Source organism: Oncorhynchus clarkii, chromosome 27 (genome assembly GCF_045791955.1).
Source record: "Oncorhynchus clarkii lewisi isolate Uvic-CL-2024 chromosome 27, UVic_Ocla_1.0, whole genome shotgun sequence".
Lineage (NCBI taxonomy): Eukaryota > Metazoa > Chordata > Actinopteri > Salmoniformes > Salmonidae > Oncorhynchus > Oncorhynchus clarkii.
This window is the reverse complement of record NC_092173.1, coordinates 22,665,313-22,682,083: the sequence shown is the minus strand read 5'-3', so window position 1 is coordinate 22,682,083 and position 16,771 is coordinate 22,665,313.

The following is a 16,771-nucleotide window of genomic DNA, read 5'->3' as shown; positions in this document are numbered from 1 at the left end:
GAGATGTTTCAAAACTCTAAGTGCATTTTCAGTTGACTGATTAAAACAAAGAAAGTAACTTATTCACTTCACCAAATCACTCTTTCAATATGGATACATATTCAATATATGTATCTGCTTTTCAAAATGCAATATTCACTTTTCTTTGCCTTGTCATTTGCTAACAATACAATTAACTGTAACTTATTCAAACTGCTCAAAATGGATAACTACAGTTGAAGTTGGAAGTTTACATACACCTTAGCCAAATACATTTAAACTCAGTTTTTCACTATTCCTGACATTTAATCCTAGTAAACATTCCCTGTCTTAGGTCAGTTAGGAATTAAGAATGTGAAATGTCAGAATAATAGTAAAGATAATTATTTATTTCAGCTTTTATTTCTTTCATCACATTCCCAGTGGGTCAGAAGTTTACATACACTCAATTAGTAGTGGTCAGTTAGGAATTAGTTGCCTTTAAATTGTTTAACTTGGGTCAAATGTTTCGGGTCGCCTTCCACAAGCTTCCCACAATAAGTTGGGTGCATTTTGGCCCATTCCTCCTGACAGAACTGGTGTAACTAAGTCAGATATGTAGGCCTCCTTGCTCTCACACACTTTTTCAGTTCTGCCCACACATTTTCTATAGGATTGAGGTCAGGGCTTTGTGATGGCCACTCCAATACCTTGACTTTGTTGTCCTTAAGCCATTTTGCCACACTTTTGGAAGTGTGCTTGGGGTCATTGTCCATTTTTAAGACCCATTCGCGACAAAGCTTTAACTTCCTGACTGATGTCTTGAGATGTTGCTTCAATATATCCACATAATTTTCCTCCCTCATGATGTCATCTATTTTGTGAAGTGCACCAGTCCCATCTGCAGCAAAGCACCCCCACAACATGATGCTGCCACCCCCGTGCTTCACGGTTGGGATGGTGTTCTTCGGCTTGCAAGCCTCCCCCTTTCTCCTCCAAACATAACAATGGTCATTATGGCCAAACAGTTCTATTTCCTCAGACCAGAGGACATTTCTCCAAAAAGTACAATCTTTGTCCATGTGCAGTTGCAAACTGAAGTCTGGCTTTTTTATGGAGGTTTTGGAGCAGTGGCTTCTTCCTTGCTGAGTGGCCTTTCAGGTTATGTTTCCATCTGTTTCCTCCAGCCTCTTCACAAGGTCCTTTGCTGTTGATCTGGGATTGATTTCTACTTTTCTCACCAAAGTATGTTCATCTCTAGGAGACAGAACACGTCTCCTTCCTGATGGCTGCGTGGTCCCAATGTGTTTATGCTTGCGTACTATTGTTTGTACAGATGAACTTGGTACCTTCAAGTGTTTGGAAATTGCTCCCAAGGATGAACCAGACTTGTGGAGGTCTACAATTTTTGGCTGATTTATTTTGATTTTCCCAAGTCAAGCAAAAAGGCAATGAGTTTGAAGGTAGGCCTTGAAATACATCCACAGGTACACCTCTAATTTACTCAAATGATGTCAATTAGCCTATCAGAAGCTTCTAAAGCCATGACATCATCTTCTGGAATTTTCCAAGCTGTTTAAAGGCACAATCAACTTAGTGTATGTAAACTTCTGACCCACTGGAATTGTGATACAGTGAATTATGAGTGAAATAATCTGTCTGTAAACAATTGTTGGAAAAATTACTTGTGTCAAGCACAAAGTAGATGTCCTAACCGACTTGCCAAAACTATAGTTTGTTAACAAGAAATTTGTGGAGTGGTTGAAAAACGAGTTTTAATGACTCAAACCTAAGTGTATGTAAACTTCCGACTTCAACTGTACATAACCAAATTTATGTAGTGCCTAGTTAACATATACAGTTTGATAACCGCTGAAAACTGTACTTTTGTACGGTATATGTTTACCTCATAAATGTATCAATTTGATATCAATTTATGTTGGAAGGTAATACCAAACCTTATGTGGATGTGGCGGTAAATACTACAGCATCATTCCAAATTGGAAAGAGTCACTATGTGCTGCCATTTGGAATTATAGTGTAGTGTACAATGCACCGCTGAAATAACTTGGTTATATATAACAATATATTCCACTCACTATCAGAATTACCTTGATACACTGTAAGCTGATGAATTTCAAGTAGGGAGACATGTGATACTGTACAAGTCACATAGAAAAGGTGTTCTTGTACAATGTTGCATAGGGCAGAAATGGCATACAACACCATGCTATGTTTTTACAGTAGCCAACTGCTTTACAATACCCCTATTTCTGCTGATTTGTCCTACGTATGTACTGTATAAGGACAATGAAACTGTTAGACTGACATGCACACAACCTGCCATTAGATGCAAAAAAAAGTGCTTTCCAAGTTATGGTCAAATACTGTATGGGAAATTATATTTACCATCTACTATTCTTTCTATGCAGCACTTCAAAAAGAACCGTTTTGAAATGTGTATCCTCTATTTTTTTGCTATTGGAGCCACATAAGTGTATATGGACCAAACTGTGAATCATTTTTCATTGCTTCCACACAAAATGCATTCAATGACCACATTCTCCGAAATCCATTAACTCTTTTCTCATTCATACTCCACCACCTGCAAAACTATATATTTGCAGCACGTTTTCAAATGCTAACACACTGTTTCCAAAACTGTTAAAAACACATTAAAAACAGAATGATGGCAAATGTTGTGCATTTATGCAGTAACCAGATTGAAACATATAGAAAATCTCAGCAGAATATTTAATCATTCCAAACCCAGCTGACTGCAATTTCATCTGAAAGCCTACCCAAGTGTCCTGTTTTATTCTAGTTACCAAACAGTCAAAAGAGGACGGCTTCAGAATGATTTAGTTTGGAAACATGGATCAAGGAAGACAGGTTGGTGGGGAAAGAAGAGTGGCAGGGAGAGGGAGAATGCGTGGAGGACGAAGGAGAGGAAGACCAAGAGCGGCGGTCTCTGATGAGATAAGGGCCACAATTATTGACCATGTTGTAAACCATGGTCTCTCTTTGAGAGAGGCTGGTTTAAGCGTGCAACCAAATCTGCAGCGTCTGCAGCAAAACAACAGGTGAGATGTGCATCCTTCAATGATAATTTAACTACATATTAGAGTACAATACAGTATGTACTGACATTTTGAAATATATGGATTGTCTTGTCTTGCGTTTTTCAGTAGGTTGCCAAAGGTTGCCTCCCACAGGAGGGAGAGGCAGAATATTATAAGATGCAGAGGAAATTGGCAGTTTTGACATGGTAATTGTCAACAATGCAATACAACTGTGGGAAATTCGAAACAGAGTGCTGGCAGACAATATCACTTTTGGGAATGTGAATACAGTCAGCACAATGACAATGGCCAGAGTCCCAGAGAAACATAAAATAAGGAGGAAGCAGTTGTACCCTTTGAGAGAAACGGTGTACGTGTGAAAGAACTCCAGTATCAATATGTCCAGGTAAGATGTCTGTTCAATAACCAAACAGGGTACATACACAGCTATGCATAATGTAAAGTACTGTAAAACTGTGGATTTACTGTATTTTATAGAGTAATGGAGATGGAAGGCAGGCAAACTGCACATACATTCATCTTTGTGGATGATGGTGGATTCAACCTGGCAAAAACACACCACACGGGAAGAAATGTGATTGGACAGAGAGCAACCGTGGATGTCCCAGGCCAGAGAGGAGCTAACATCACAATGTGTGCAGTACTGTTCAATGATGGTTTGCTGTTACACAAACCACTCATTTCCCCCTACAATACAGAGGCAAATTTATTTTCTGGATGACCTGCATAATCAACTTGTGCCAGCGGAGGAAAGAGGGGCCAGAAACTCCCCTACCTTCGTTGTTGTATGCGATAATGTGGCATTCCACCACTCTGCTGCAGTCACAGACTGGTTTGCTGCACATCCCAGGATGTCAGTACTATTCCTGCCTTCATACCTCCCCCTTCCTAAACCCCATAGAGGATTTTTTCTCTGCATGGAGGTGGAAGGTTTATGACCACCATCCACATGACCAGATGTCCTTACTGGATGCCATGAACACGGGGTGTGGAGACACTTCTCCTGAAGACTGCCAGGGTTGGATTAGACATTCCAGAAGATACTTTCCAAGATGCATCGCCAGAGAAGACATAAGATGTGATGTTGATGAGAACTTGTGGTCAAATGCAGGAGAGAGGGAGAACTAGAACCCTCACATTACTGTACATTTTGAGTGATTATACTATACATGTAGTTGTTTTTTGTTGTTGTTGTAATTATTATTGCAGCCCTGGAATTTCAGGAATTCGTTTTTTGTTTCAAAATTGTATTTTTCACAAGTACATTACTATATGCAAAGTGTGGTATCCCAGGAGGTCTACTCCGGGGGATGGTAATAGATGGGAGGTATGTGATGCGACGTTGGCTCCCTCTGCTGGGAGTACATGAGCTGGGCATCCCAACACGGATAGCGCCAAGTGGAGGTAATTAGGGGAAAGTGCCAACCAGCCGTGGACACCAAATAAAAGGACCACTGTGGCACACCGCGGAGTAGGACAGGGAGAGACCGACACAGAGCAAAAGCTGAGAAGAAGGACTGAGCCAAACCTACGTGATTTTCTTTGTCATGTTTATTTTATGTCCTAGTAAAGTTGTTTACGGACTAAAACCTCCCTGTCTCTGTGTTAATCTCTGCATACTCAACCCAATACCCCGTGGTTGACCACAAAATATATAGAAAGGCTATTGAAGCAAATTGCTGCATTTCTGATGAATTCTTGTTACATATACTTTAGTACAGTCAATGAAGTGAGAAGGTGTTCTTATTCTATAATTATTTATGTGAAAAATCATTCAAACTTCAAAGAGAAGTTCATAATTTATGTAAGGCTCCCTGTTTGGGATTTTTAGTTCAGTGTGTTATGAGTGACAATGTATGCTTTCTGATTGGGAGTTGTTGCCAGTGTTATGGTCGAACAAGTTTATTTTGAGACATGTATGAAGTGGTTTGAGGTGAGATTAACTGTTGGGCCAAGATGCATGTTGGTAATGCAGACTGAAGAGTTTTGAAAAAGTGACTTCAGTCTTGACTGATGCTTGTTAGCAATTGAAAAAAAACTATGTGGTTCAAATGACTAAATGGTGAGCCTTTCATTATCCTATGTATTCGTGAATAAACAAAAATTGTTAATGGTATTTAACAGAACACTTGGATTTTGGATGAATGAGTCCGGGGTGGAATATGTGTGAAACTCCAATGAATGCACAATCAAAGGTTCTGAACATAATCAAAGGTTATGAACATAAGATAGGGGCCATTACAAGTGTTATCAGTTTAAAGTTTTGTACTTAATTTTGGAAATATATTACTTACATCTGAAAAATGAGCCAGAGTGATTGAAAAAAAAACTAACACTGAGAAGAGCGAGTGGAGAGCATACCAGAAACTTCAGGAAGCGGGAAACATACAACTGAACTTCAAATGGAATATCAACCTCACCTATGGCTGACTGGCACCATGCAGATCAATGGTCATAGAGTAGAAAGTTGGCCAGCAATCAACAAGGGCCTGAAGGTGATTACATCAGCTGGCATTGCAGATCTTAGTGTGTGTGTGTGCGTGCGCATGCCCACGTGTCTGTGTTGGTTGGTTTTGGATGAAAAGGTTGAAAAGCAAAAGCCAATTCGCCTGCCTGATCCGCACCTCTTTGCAACTTTCTAGAACATGTTCTAGCAAGTTGTCTCAGTATACCACTACCACACAGAAGACAGCAGTTGACATCATCCTTATTAAACACATACATACTGTACATACATACATAAAGCTAGGGTTAGAGTTGTGGTTGAAGCTAAGGTTAGGGTTGAACCGGGATGTGGGCATGAAGCTAGAATTAGGGAAAGGGTTATGGCACAACCCAAACCCTAACCTTAACTAAAAATGCTTATGGTGGACCAAATCAGACACTGTCCAACACCCTGGTAAGCATGTCACTGGTTGGTTCACTCAGTTGTGTCTTGCGCTTAGCGATAATAAACCACCTAATCCACCCATTACCAGCCAGCTGGTGACAGACAAACATTGTTATGAAATACACATAACACATAAACACATAAAGCAGATTAAATAAGGCAGCTCAACAATACATAAAACAATACCAAAGCTGTATGGAAATTGTGTTTGTTGATCTATAAAAGGCCAGTGCTTTGCTTCATTCTTGTTAATATTACTGATGCGCTGCATCCAAGTTTGTGTAGTTGAACACCCTCTGCACACCTACTGGCTCTAGCAACATTTGGGTGGCATTGTTGGATATGTCTGGAACCTGGAAAACAAGACGAAACGATAAACAAGAAGAGTAGCAACAAGATGGTGGATGCTAACGTTATGGAGATGCTAGTCACCATCCACGCAGAAATGGCTACACTACGCTCTGATTTCATGAACGAACTTTGTTCCTCTGTGTCAAGTCTACGACCTGAAATAATGACAGAAGTCCAGTCAACTATGGCAACACTACAAAAAACTATCACGACACAAGCCAAAAAAATACATTTGGAAACATCATTGATCAACATCGATAAGCGGCTTACCAAATTGGAGGCCAAAAACGAGGCCAAAAACAACCATTTTACCTCTGAGAATGTGAAGCTAATGGTTAACAGTAGTCTAGATTAACAGTAAAACCGTTCCCGGAGACAGAACATATGTGTGGTCAGAATCCCAGAAGGGACTGAAGGGCACAATCCTACCGAGTTCATGGCCTCTTTCCTGCAAGACGTCATCGGCAGAGAAACGTTTGACAGGCCCTGTCATCAACAAGGCTCATCGCACTCTAGCGGCAAAACCACAGCCCGGTCGCCCTTCCAGAGTAATTCTGCTCCACTTACATTACTTCCAGACCAAAGAGAAAATTATTTGGACCTCCCACGAAAGAGGACAGTTGAACTACAATGACAAGCGGATCCAAATCTTCCCAGACTTCCCAGAGCTGCATATAAAGATGTAAAAGCCCACCTTCACAAGGCAGGAGTCAGATTTGGCCTGATACACCTGGCTAAATTCAGGATTACATTACTTCCCAGGGGGCTAGCCACACATTTTACCATACCTAGTCCGCTCACCTTCTACCGGGACAGTATCCACTCAACAGCGCACAGAATCCAGATTCGTGAAGGCTGCTAGTTATGTTATTAGGGTGCACACATGGCCAGTTGATGGACGGGAACGTGAGTAACTTTTATTTGAGCAGTCCATGCACCGCAATAAGAGTACCAGTCAAAGGTTTGGGCACACCTACTCATTCCAGGGTTTTTCTTAATTTGTACTATTTTCTACATTGTAGAATAATAGTGAAGACATCAAAACTATGAAATAACACCTATGGAATCATATAGTAAAACCAAAAAGGTGTTAAATAAATCAAAATATATTTTATTTTTGAGATTCTTCAAAGTAGCCACTCTTTGCCTCGATGACAGCTTTGCACACTATTGACATTGGATAAATTGAATAAATCATTAACTGCTCCAGTCTCGAATCGTAGAGCCTCAAAAGCTCTCAGAAGCGTTTGTGATTAATCTGGTTTAGTAGATATATGGAGAGAGCTAAATCCTAATGTCAGAGACTATACCTTCTACTCTATTTTAGATTGGACAATTTTTTTATGCCCACTTACATGCATGTTGTCCAGTCATGTGCTATTGGTTCTATAGTAATTTCTGACCATGCCCCAGTGTATATAGATATTGAAATTGGCAAAACAATCCCCCAAATGAGATATATTCTCTGCTTAACAATGAAGGATTCTGCTCTGTGATAAAATATAAATGATCACATTACTGGCTCAACAATCCTGTCTGAGCTGCAACTATCTGGGATGCTGATAAAAGCAACCATAAATGGTTATATCATTTTCCAAGCCTCTCTGATCAAGAAGCTTAGAATGGAAAATAGGGAAAAATTGGAGGCGGAAGTAAAGCATCTAGTCCGTTTTCATAGACAACAGCCAACCCAGGTGAACTGGAATTCACTAGCTTGAGCAAACTCAATATTAGAGCATACAAAGCATGTCAAAAAACAATAATTTTTACCAAGCTAAAATATTATGAGTTCGGTAACTGTCCGAGCCATCTACTGCACACCAACTTCATCAGGCTAGGTCCCTTTTTCTCCACTTCCTGACTGAATGACGTGCCCAAAGTAAACTGCCTGTTACTCAGGCCCTGAAGCCAGAAAATGCATATACAGTATATCACATTTTCGTAAATATTTGAGTATATCTTTTCATGTGACAACACTGAAGAAATGACACTTTGCTACAATGTAAAGTAGTGAATGTACAGCTTGTATAACAGTGTAAATTTGCTGTCCCCTCAAAATAACTCAACACACAGCCATTAATGTCTAAACCGCTGGCAACAAAAGTGAGTACACCCCTAAGTGAAAATGTCCAAATTGGGCCCAATTAGCCATTTCCCCTCCCCGGTGTCATGTAACTCGTTCGTGTTACAAGGTCTCAGGTGTGAATGGGGAGCAGGTGTGTTAAATTTGGTGTCATCGCTCTCACACTCCCTCATACTGACTGGTCACTGGAAGTTCAACATGGCACCTCATGGCAAAGAACTCTCTGAGGATCTGAAAAAAAGAATTGTTGCTCTACATAAAGATGGCCTGGGCTATAAGAAGATTGCCAAGACCCTGAAACTGAGCTGCAGCAGGGTGGCCAAGACCATGCAGCGGTTTAACTGGACAGGTTCCACTCAGAACAGCCTCGCCATGGTTGACCAAAGAAGTTGAGTGCACGTGCTCAGCGTCATATCCAGAGGTTGTCTTTGGGAAATAGATGTATGAGTGCTGCCAGCATTGCTGCAGAGGTTGAAGGGGTGGGGGGTCAGCCTGTCAGTGCTCAGACCATACGGCGTACACTGCATAATATTTTGTCTGCATGGCTGTCGTCCCAGAAGGAAGCCTCTTCTAAAGATGATGCACAAGAAAGCCTGCAAACAGTTTGATGAAGACAAGCAGACTAAGGACATGGATTACTGGAACCAAGTCCTGTGGTCTGATGAGACCAAGAAAAACTTATTTGGTTCAGATGGTGTCAAGCGTATGTGGCGGCAACCAGGAGATGAGTACAAAGACAAGTGTGTCTTGCCTACAGTCAAGCATGGTGGTGGGAGTGTCATGGTCTGGGGCTGCATGAGTGCTCCCGGCACTGGGGAGCTACAGTTCATTGAGGGAACCATGATTGCCAACATGTACTGTTAATGATAATAAATAATGTAGGACAGTATAACACAATAGATATGATAGCAGAAAATCCAAAGAAAAACTAGCCCGGAATTATTCTTTTTAGAGAGACCATGCTCTTCCAATGACCGGTTTTAGGGAATTCTCACAAAACGACACTATATGTTATAGCTGGGACCCTTTGGATGACAAATCAGAGGAAGATTTTCAAAAAGTAGGTGAATATTTAATCGCTATTTGTGAATTTATGAAATATGTGCCGATGGAAAAATATTTAAATGTGGGGTGTCGTCCTCAAACAATCGCATGGCATGCTTTCGCTGTAATAGCTACTGTAAATCAGACAGTGCAGTTAGATTAACAAGAATGTAAGCTTTCACCCGATAAGACACTTGTATGTACCTAAATGTTTAATATTCATAATTTTTATGATAATTTATTTGAATTGCGCGCCCTCCAGTTTCACCGGAAGTTGTCCCGCTAGCGCTACACCTAGGCTTATTAAAAGAACAGAATGAAAGATCGATTAAGTCTATAAGGATGGCAGATATCTCTACCTCTTTTCCATTGCTTATCAATAATAAGTTTTGCGACTTATAAATAAATAAATAAATCTCTTTATACTTCACAATGTACAAGATTGATTTGGAAAGGACAATGTGAGACGTGCTTTGAATATCATAAACCACCTTGGCAGAATTAAAGTCCATGCACTCATTGTCTCTCTCGATGCCGAAAAGGCCTTCAATAGAGTTGAGTGGAAATTATTTTTTGCTCTATTAGAAAAAGTGAATCTGGGTGACCGTTTTATTAATTTAGTAAAATGATTTAATTCTGACCCATCAACGGCAGTTAACACAAATGGTAAATCATCAGAAAGATTTCCTATCGGTAGGGGATGTCGTCGAGGCTGTCCTTTATCTCCTGCTCTGTTCTCATTAGTCATACATCGACTGGATGAGGCAATAAGGTCTAGTAATAATATCAGGGGCATCTCCATGGGTGATGAAGAGCATAGAATTTCATTATTTGCTGATGATGTGCTTTATACATGTCTAAACCAGAGACCTCTGTCACTGCAGTAATGGACATCATATCTGAATATGGTAACCTGTCAGAGTACAAAATTAATGTTGCTGTATCCATGGCTTTATCTTTGAATGTCCCCTCTACAATCAACTTAGAAACGATATCTCCATTCCAATTGACCGGAACAAGCTTAAAATACTTGGGAATACTTGTTACTCCAAATCTTAAAGACCTGAGCACTTCAAATGATATACCTTTGCTCACAAAGATTAAACAGGACCTGATTAACTGCTCTAACCTACCAAACTCTCTTTTTGGCAGGATTAATGTTGTCAAGATGAATATCCTTCCTCGGCTAAATGATCTATTCCAATATATCCCCTGCCGTCTATCTCAGTCCTTTTTTCCAGAAAATGAATGCCAATATATCTAAATATATCTGGAACAATAAGAAATCTAGAACCACATTTACCAGTCTAATTAAGCCTAAGGATTTAGGAGGGGTCTCTGCCAAATCTGCAACTATATTACTGGTCTGCTCAGAATTTATATTCGCTCTACTTTTATTGTAACGTTGTGTTTGACCCTGACTCTGAATGTCTGTTCAATACCCTTGTTAACTTAGCCAAAAAAATGCATATTGTTATTATTATGCTAGGCATAGGGTGGTGCGGTCTGCACAACGTATCACCGGGGGAAAACTACCTGCCCTCCAGAACACCCGATGTCACGGGAAGGTCAAAAAAATCACCAAGGACAACAACCACCCGAGCCACTGACTGTTCACCCCGCTACCATCCAGAAGGCAAAGTCAGTACAGGTGCATCAAATCTGGGACCGAGAGACTGAAAAACAGTTTCTATCTCAAGGCCATCAGACTGTTAAGCAGCCATCACTAACACAGAGAAGCTGCTACCTACATACAGACTTGAAATCATTGGCCACATTAATAAATGGATCACGAGTCACTTTAATAATGGCACTTTAATAATGTTTACATATCTTGCATTACTCATCTCATATGCTGTATTTTATACCATCTATTGCATTTTGCCTATGCCTCTCAGTCATTGCTCATCCATATATTTATATGTATATATTCTTATTCCATTCCTTTTATTTAGATTTGTGTGTATTAGGTAGTTGTTGTGGAATTGTTAGATTACATGTTAGATATTGCTGCGCTGTCGGGACTAGAAGCACAAGCATTTCGCTACACTCGCAATAACATCTGCTAACCATGTGTATGTGACCAATGAAATTTGATTTGGTCCACACCTGAAGTACCATCTGCGAGAATGTGGCTTTCTCAAGCTTCTGCTATTCTATCCCTAGAGAAACTTACCTTCGATTTACACCAGAAGTCTGATACATTTAGGAAAATTTGGTCTCCATTGTGGTCCTATGTAGTCCTCCCATAAATGCCCCATGTTATAAATATGTTTATATATTTTTTCTCTCTATTTTATGACTGCCTGATTGTATAATGTTTTGCTGTATCCTTATTCCTTTTATTGTACTTGTACTTGTATTGTACTTTTGGTACGCTTTGGTTGTCTATGAATCCCCTGTTAAAAGAAAATAACATTCTAATAAAAAGAGAATTACAGAAAAATAAAGTATAAGTTCCCCAAAGCAGCCAGCCACAATCAGAGGAAAACAGGGTGGACTGTAAGAAGCACTCAAACTTTGATAACGTCAGCACCCATCATTGCTGAGGAAGCCAAAAAAAGACTAACTCATCCTGCTAGGGTGTTATGGTCATTGGAGAGTCAGTTTGGAGGCAAGCAAGCAGCAGCTGCATGGGTTAGTAAATCTAATCAAATCAAATGTTGTCACATGCTTTGTAAACAGGTGTAGACTAACAGTGAAATACTTACTTACGGTCCCTTCCCAACAATGCAGAGAGAAAAATAAAAAACAAATAAAAAAAACAAGGAATAAATACACAATGAGTGTATACAATATTGTGGCTATATACACAGGCTACCAGTACCGAGTTGATGTGCAGGGGTACGAGGTAAGTGAGGCAGTTACACTACACCAAAAGTATGTGGACACCCCTTCAACTTTGTGGATTTGGCTAGTTCAGCCACACCCGTTGCTGACAGGTGTATAAAACGAAGAACACAGCCATGCAATCTCCAAAGATTGGCAGTAGAATGGCTCATACTGAAGAAGTCAGTGACTAGCAACGTGGCACAGTCATAGGATGCTACCTTTCCAACAAGTTAATTTGTCAAATTTCTGCCCTGCAAGAGCTGCCCCGGTCAACTGTAAGTGCTGATATTGTGAAATGGAAATGACTAGGAGCTACAATGGATAATCTGTGAAGTGGTAGGCCACACAAGGTCAAAGAATGGGACCGCTGAGTGCTGAAGTGTGTAGCCTTATTCTAATATGTATTAAACAGTTTTTTCCCCTCATCAATCTACACACAATACCCCATAATGACAAAGCAAAAACTGTTTTTTTAGAAATGTTAGTGAATTTATTTGAAATAAACCGCAAATATTAGATTTACATAAGTATTCAGACCCTTTACTCAGTACTTTGTTGAAGCACCTTTGGCAGCGATTACAGCATCGAGTCTTCTTGGGTATGACTCTACAAGCTCGGCACACCTGTATTTGGGGATTTTCTCCCATTCTTCTCTGCAGATCCTCTCAAGCTCTGTTAGGTTGGATGGGGAGCATTGCTGCACAGCTATTTTCAGGTCTCTCCGGAGATGTTTGATTTGGGTTCAAGTCCGGGCTCTGGCTGGGCCACTCAAGGACATTGAGACTTTTCCCGAAGTCACTCCTGCATTGTCTTAGCTGTGTGCATATGGTCGTTGTCCTGTTGGAAGGTGAACCGTCGCCCGAGTCTGATGTTCTCAGTGCTCTAGAGCATGTTTTCATCAAGGATCTCTCTGTACTTTGCTCTGTTAATCTTTGCCTCAATCCTGACTAGTCTCCCAGTTCCTGCCGCTGAAAAACATCCCCCACAGCATGATGCTGCCACCACCATGTGTCACTGTAGGGATGGTGGCAGGTTTCCTCCATACGTAACGCTTGGCATTCAGGCCAAAGAGTTCAATCTTGGTTTCATCAGACCAGAGAATGTTGTTTCTCATGGTCTGAGAGTCTTTAGGTGCTTTTTGGCAAACTCCAAGCGAGCTGCCATGTGCCTTTTACTGAGGAGTGGCTTCCATCTGGCCACTCTACCATAAAGACCTGATTGGTGGAGTGCTGCAGAGATAGTTGTCCATCTGGAAGGTTCTCCCATCTCCACAGAGGAACTGTAGAGCTCTGTAAGGGTGAACATTGAGTTTTTTGTCACCTACCTGACCAAGGCCCATCTCCCCCGACTGATCAGTTTGGCCAGGTGGCCAGCTCTAGGAAGAGTCTTGGTGGTTCCAAAATTATTCCATTTAAGAATGATAGAGGCTGTGTTCTTGGGGACCTTCAATGCTGCATAAATGTTTCGGTACCCTTCCTCAGATCTGTGCCTCGACACAATCCTGTCAAGGTGCTCTAAGGGCAATTCCATCAACCTCATGGCTTGTTTTTTTGCTCTGACATGCACTGTTAACTGTGGCACCTTATATTGACAGGTGTGTGCCTTTCCAAATCATGTCCAATCAATTACATTTACCACAGGTAGACTCCAATCAAGTTTTAGAAACATCTCAAGGATGATCAATGGAAACAGGATGCATCTGACCTCAATTTTGAGTCTAATAGCAAAGGATCTGAATACTTATGTCAATAAGGTATTTCAGTTTTAACACATTTTGTAAAAATGTCTAAAAACCAGTTTTTGCTTAGTAATTATAGCAATCTGTTGTGTGTAGATTGCTGAGGATTTGTTTTATGTAATCCATTTTAGAACAAGGCTGTTACGTAACAAAATGTGGAAAAAGTCAATGGGTCTGAATACTTTCCGAAGGCACTGTATGTAGGGGTAAAGTGACTAGACAACAGGATAGATAATAAACAATAGCAGCAGCTTATGTGATGAGTCAAAACAGTTAGTGCAAAACGACCAATGCAGCTAGTCCAGCTAGGTATTTGGTTAGCTATGCTATGCTACTAATTCTATTAGCAGTGAGGAAGACTAATAAGGAGGGCTAGATATGTAACTGTCAAGAATGTGTAATATTACAATAATATTTTACAGTAATAATTCAAGTAGTATTTCAAAAATACTTTCTACGTCTAATGATAAAATGCTAATTTGTATGATTCATTTGGAGAATGATTTACACAGCTTTTCAAAATCTACTAACAGAATAAAAAGAAAACAGGGGGCAGGAACATTTAGAAGTGAAGGACATAAGAAGAAAGGAGCTACCTGGAAATATAAGACAAACTCTGAGCCTCTGGAAAATTGATGCATTTTTTTTTGTACAACAGGAGATTATGATCAATGGGAAAGAGATGGCACTTGACTTTACTACAAAATTGTTTAGCCAACAGTGAGTAGGCATATGTTGTGTAGCTCTGATCTGGTGTGGAATATGTCCGACAGATGCTCCACATAGAACCATATTTTGTTCATGGAAGGGATCACTTGTGTAGTGGTGGTGTCCATGAAAATAATTTACGGCCTGTGTCAGAGAAGTCCTCTGGTTGCAAAGGAGTACAGAGGGGAGCTCCAAGACTGCAATAGAAGCCAGCGGCTATTAGAGTAAAAATGCCTTATTCCTTTTCACTGACTCTAAATAAACTGATGTTAATAGACTGACTAAAGAACAATCCCATTGTCACGTCTGCTCCTCCCCTCTGGCGTACGACGTCAGAGTACTGACCACCGGTCCTGGGATTCATCATTACGCACACCTGTGAATCATTATGATTCATACCTGGACTCCGTTTCCATCTACAAAAAAATTGCTGACATGGGCTAATTGAGTGACTGCTGATGTACAACCCAATTTCTAAATTGCACCTTGTGTATTCTATTATTCCAACTCTCAGCAGTAAATTGAGACCCCGACTGAGTTCCTATTTTATTTGCATAAAACATATACAGTACCAGTCAAATGTTTGAACACACCTACTCATTCAAGGGTTTTTCTTACTTTATTTTTTTACTATTTTCTACGTTGTAGAATAATAGTGAAGACATTAAACTATGAAATAACATATGGAATCATGTAGTAACCAAAAAAATCTTAAACAAATAAAAATATATTTTAGATTTGAGATTCTTCAAAGTAGCCACCCTTTGCCTTAATGACAGCTTTGCACACTCTTGGCATTATTTTAGCCAGCTTCATGAGGAAGTCACCTGGAATGCATTTCAATTAACAGGTGTGCCTTGTTAAAAGTAAAATGTCTTTCCTTCTTACACTTCCACAATTGTTTACACACGTTTTCTGAATCTTTGGCCCATTTTCCCAAAACTCTAAACACAAAACCACAAAATGCAAAACTCTACAAATCTCTAGCAAAAGCAAACACTGCAGTCAAATCTGTTCTCTTTCCAAAATGTTTTTTTTTGCATCAAAATAACACACACATGCATCATATGAATAGAGCTGTCTACCAACCAACAACACACTGATGTGCTCAACACAAAACACTACTATGAATATCCCATCAGTAGGTTTATGCCTTTTGCATTTTCAGTGTTATACTGTAGCCGGTTGTAAAAGATTGTTACAGTAATGTATACCTACTCAAATATACAGGTTGGGCCGCTACACGGTTTAACTCTCTACCCAGCCTCCCTCACACTCAATCCATGGTTGAACACATGGTCAACCAATGTGGCCCTGATCTCATCCGAGACAACTGTCCTTCCTCATCCTCCTCTTGCTCCTCTGACTCTCACTCCTTCACCTCTAGCTCTTGATTCACCATTGACTTCCATTTTCCTCCAAAACAGGAGAGCTCATCTGTGGCCTTTTATAGCACTAAAGCTCTGATTTCTAAGTGAACAATTCAGCAACTAGTGTTTACACCTGTGAGGAGTGGGAGTTGCCAATTGGTGAATAGAGCTTGGCAGAGATTTTAATTTTGAATGTTGTGCCTAATATAGAGAACTGTGTGTAGTGTTTTGCAAAAAGTGTGATATAGAATTGAAAACTGAGTGTAAAGCAGGAATAGTGCTTGCAATTTTGCAGACTTGGTTTAGGGATTTGGTACATGAGTTTCAGGTTTCGGTGATTGCATTTCAAGTTCCAATTTTAGTGTGTAAACAATTGGGGAAAACTGTGTTTGAGCCAATCAGTTGTGTTGTGACAAGGTATACAGAAGATAGACTCAATAGCCTTGGTTTCTGTTGATGGAATTTATATGAATGACTAGAATAGTCCACCCTGAGCCGTATAATTGTATGAGTATGAAATTGATTAGAATTATGTATAACCATAATCTGTACAATATGTCCATAAACCTTATTTGAATAACAGACAGACTGTCTGAGCAAGATTCAGTGCCGACCATGGCTGGGGCCACTGAGAGTACTTCCCAGGGTCTCCCTATCTTGAGGGAGGATGGGGAGTAAGTCTCCCAGAATCCCCTAATCTTTGTTGACTGTGTA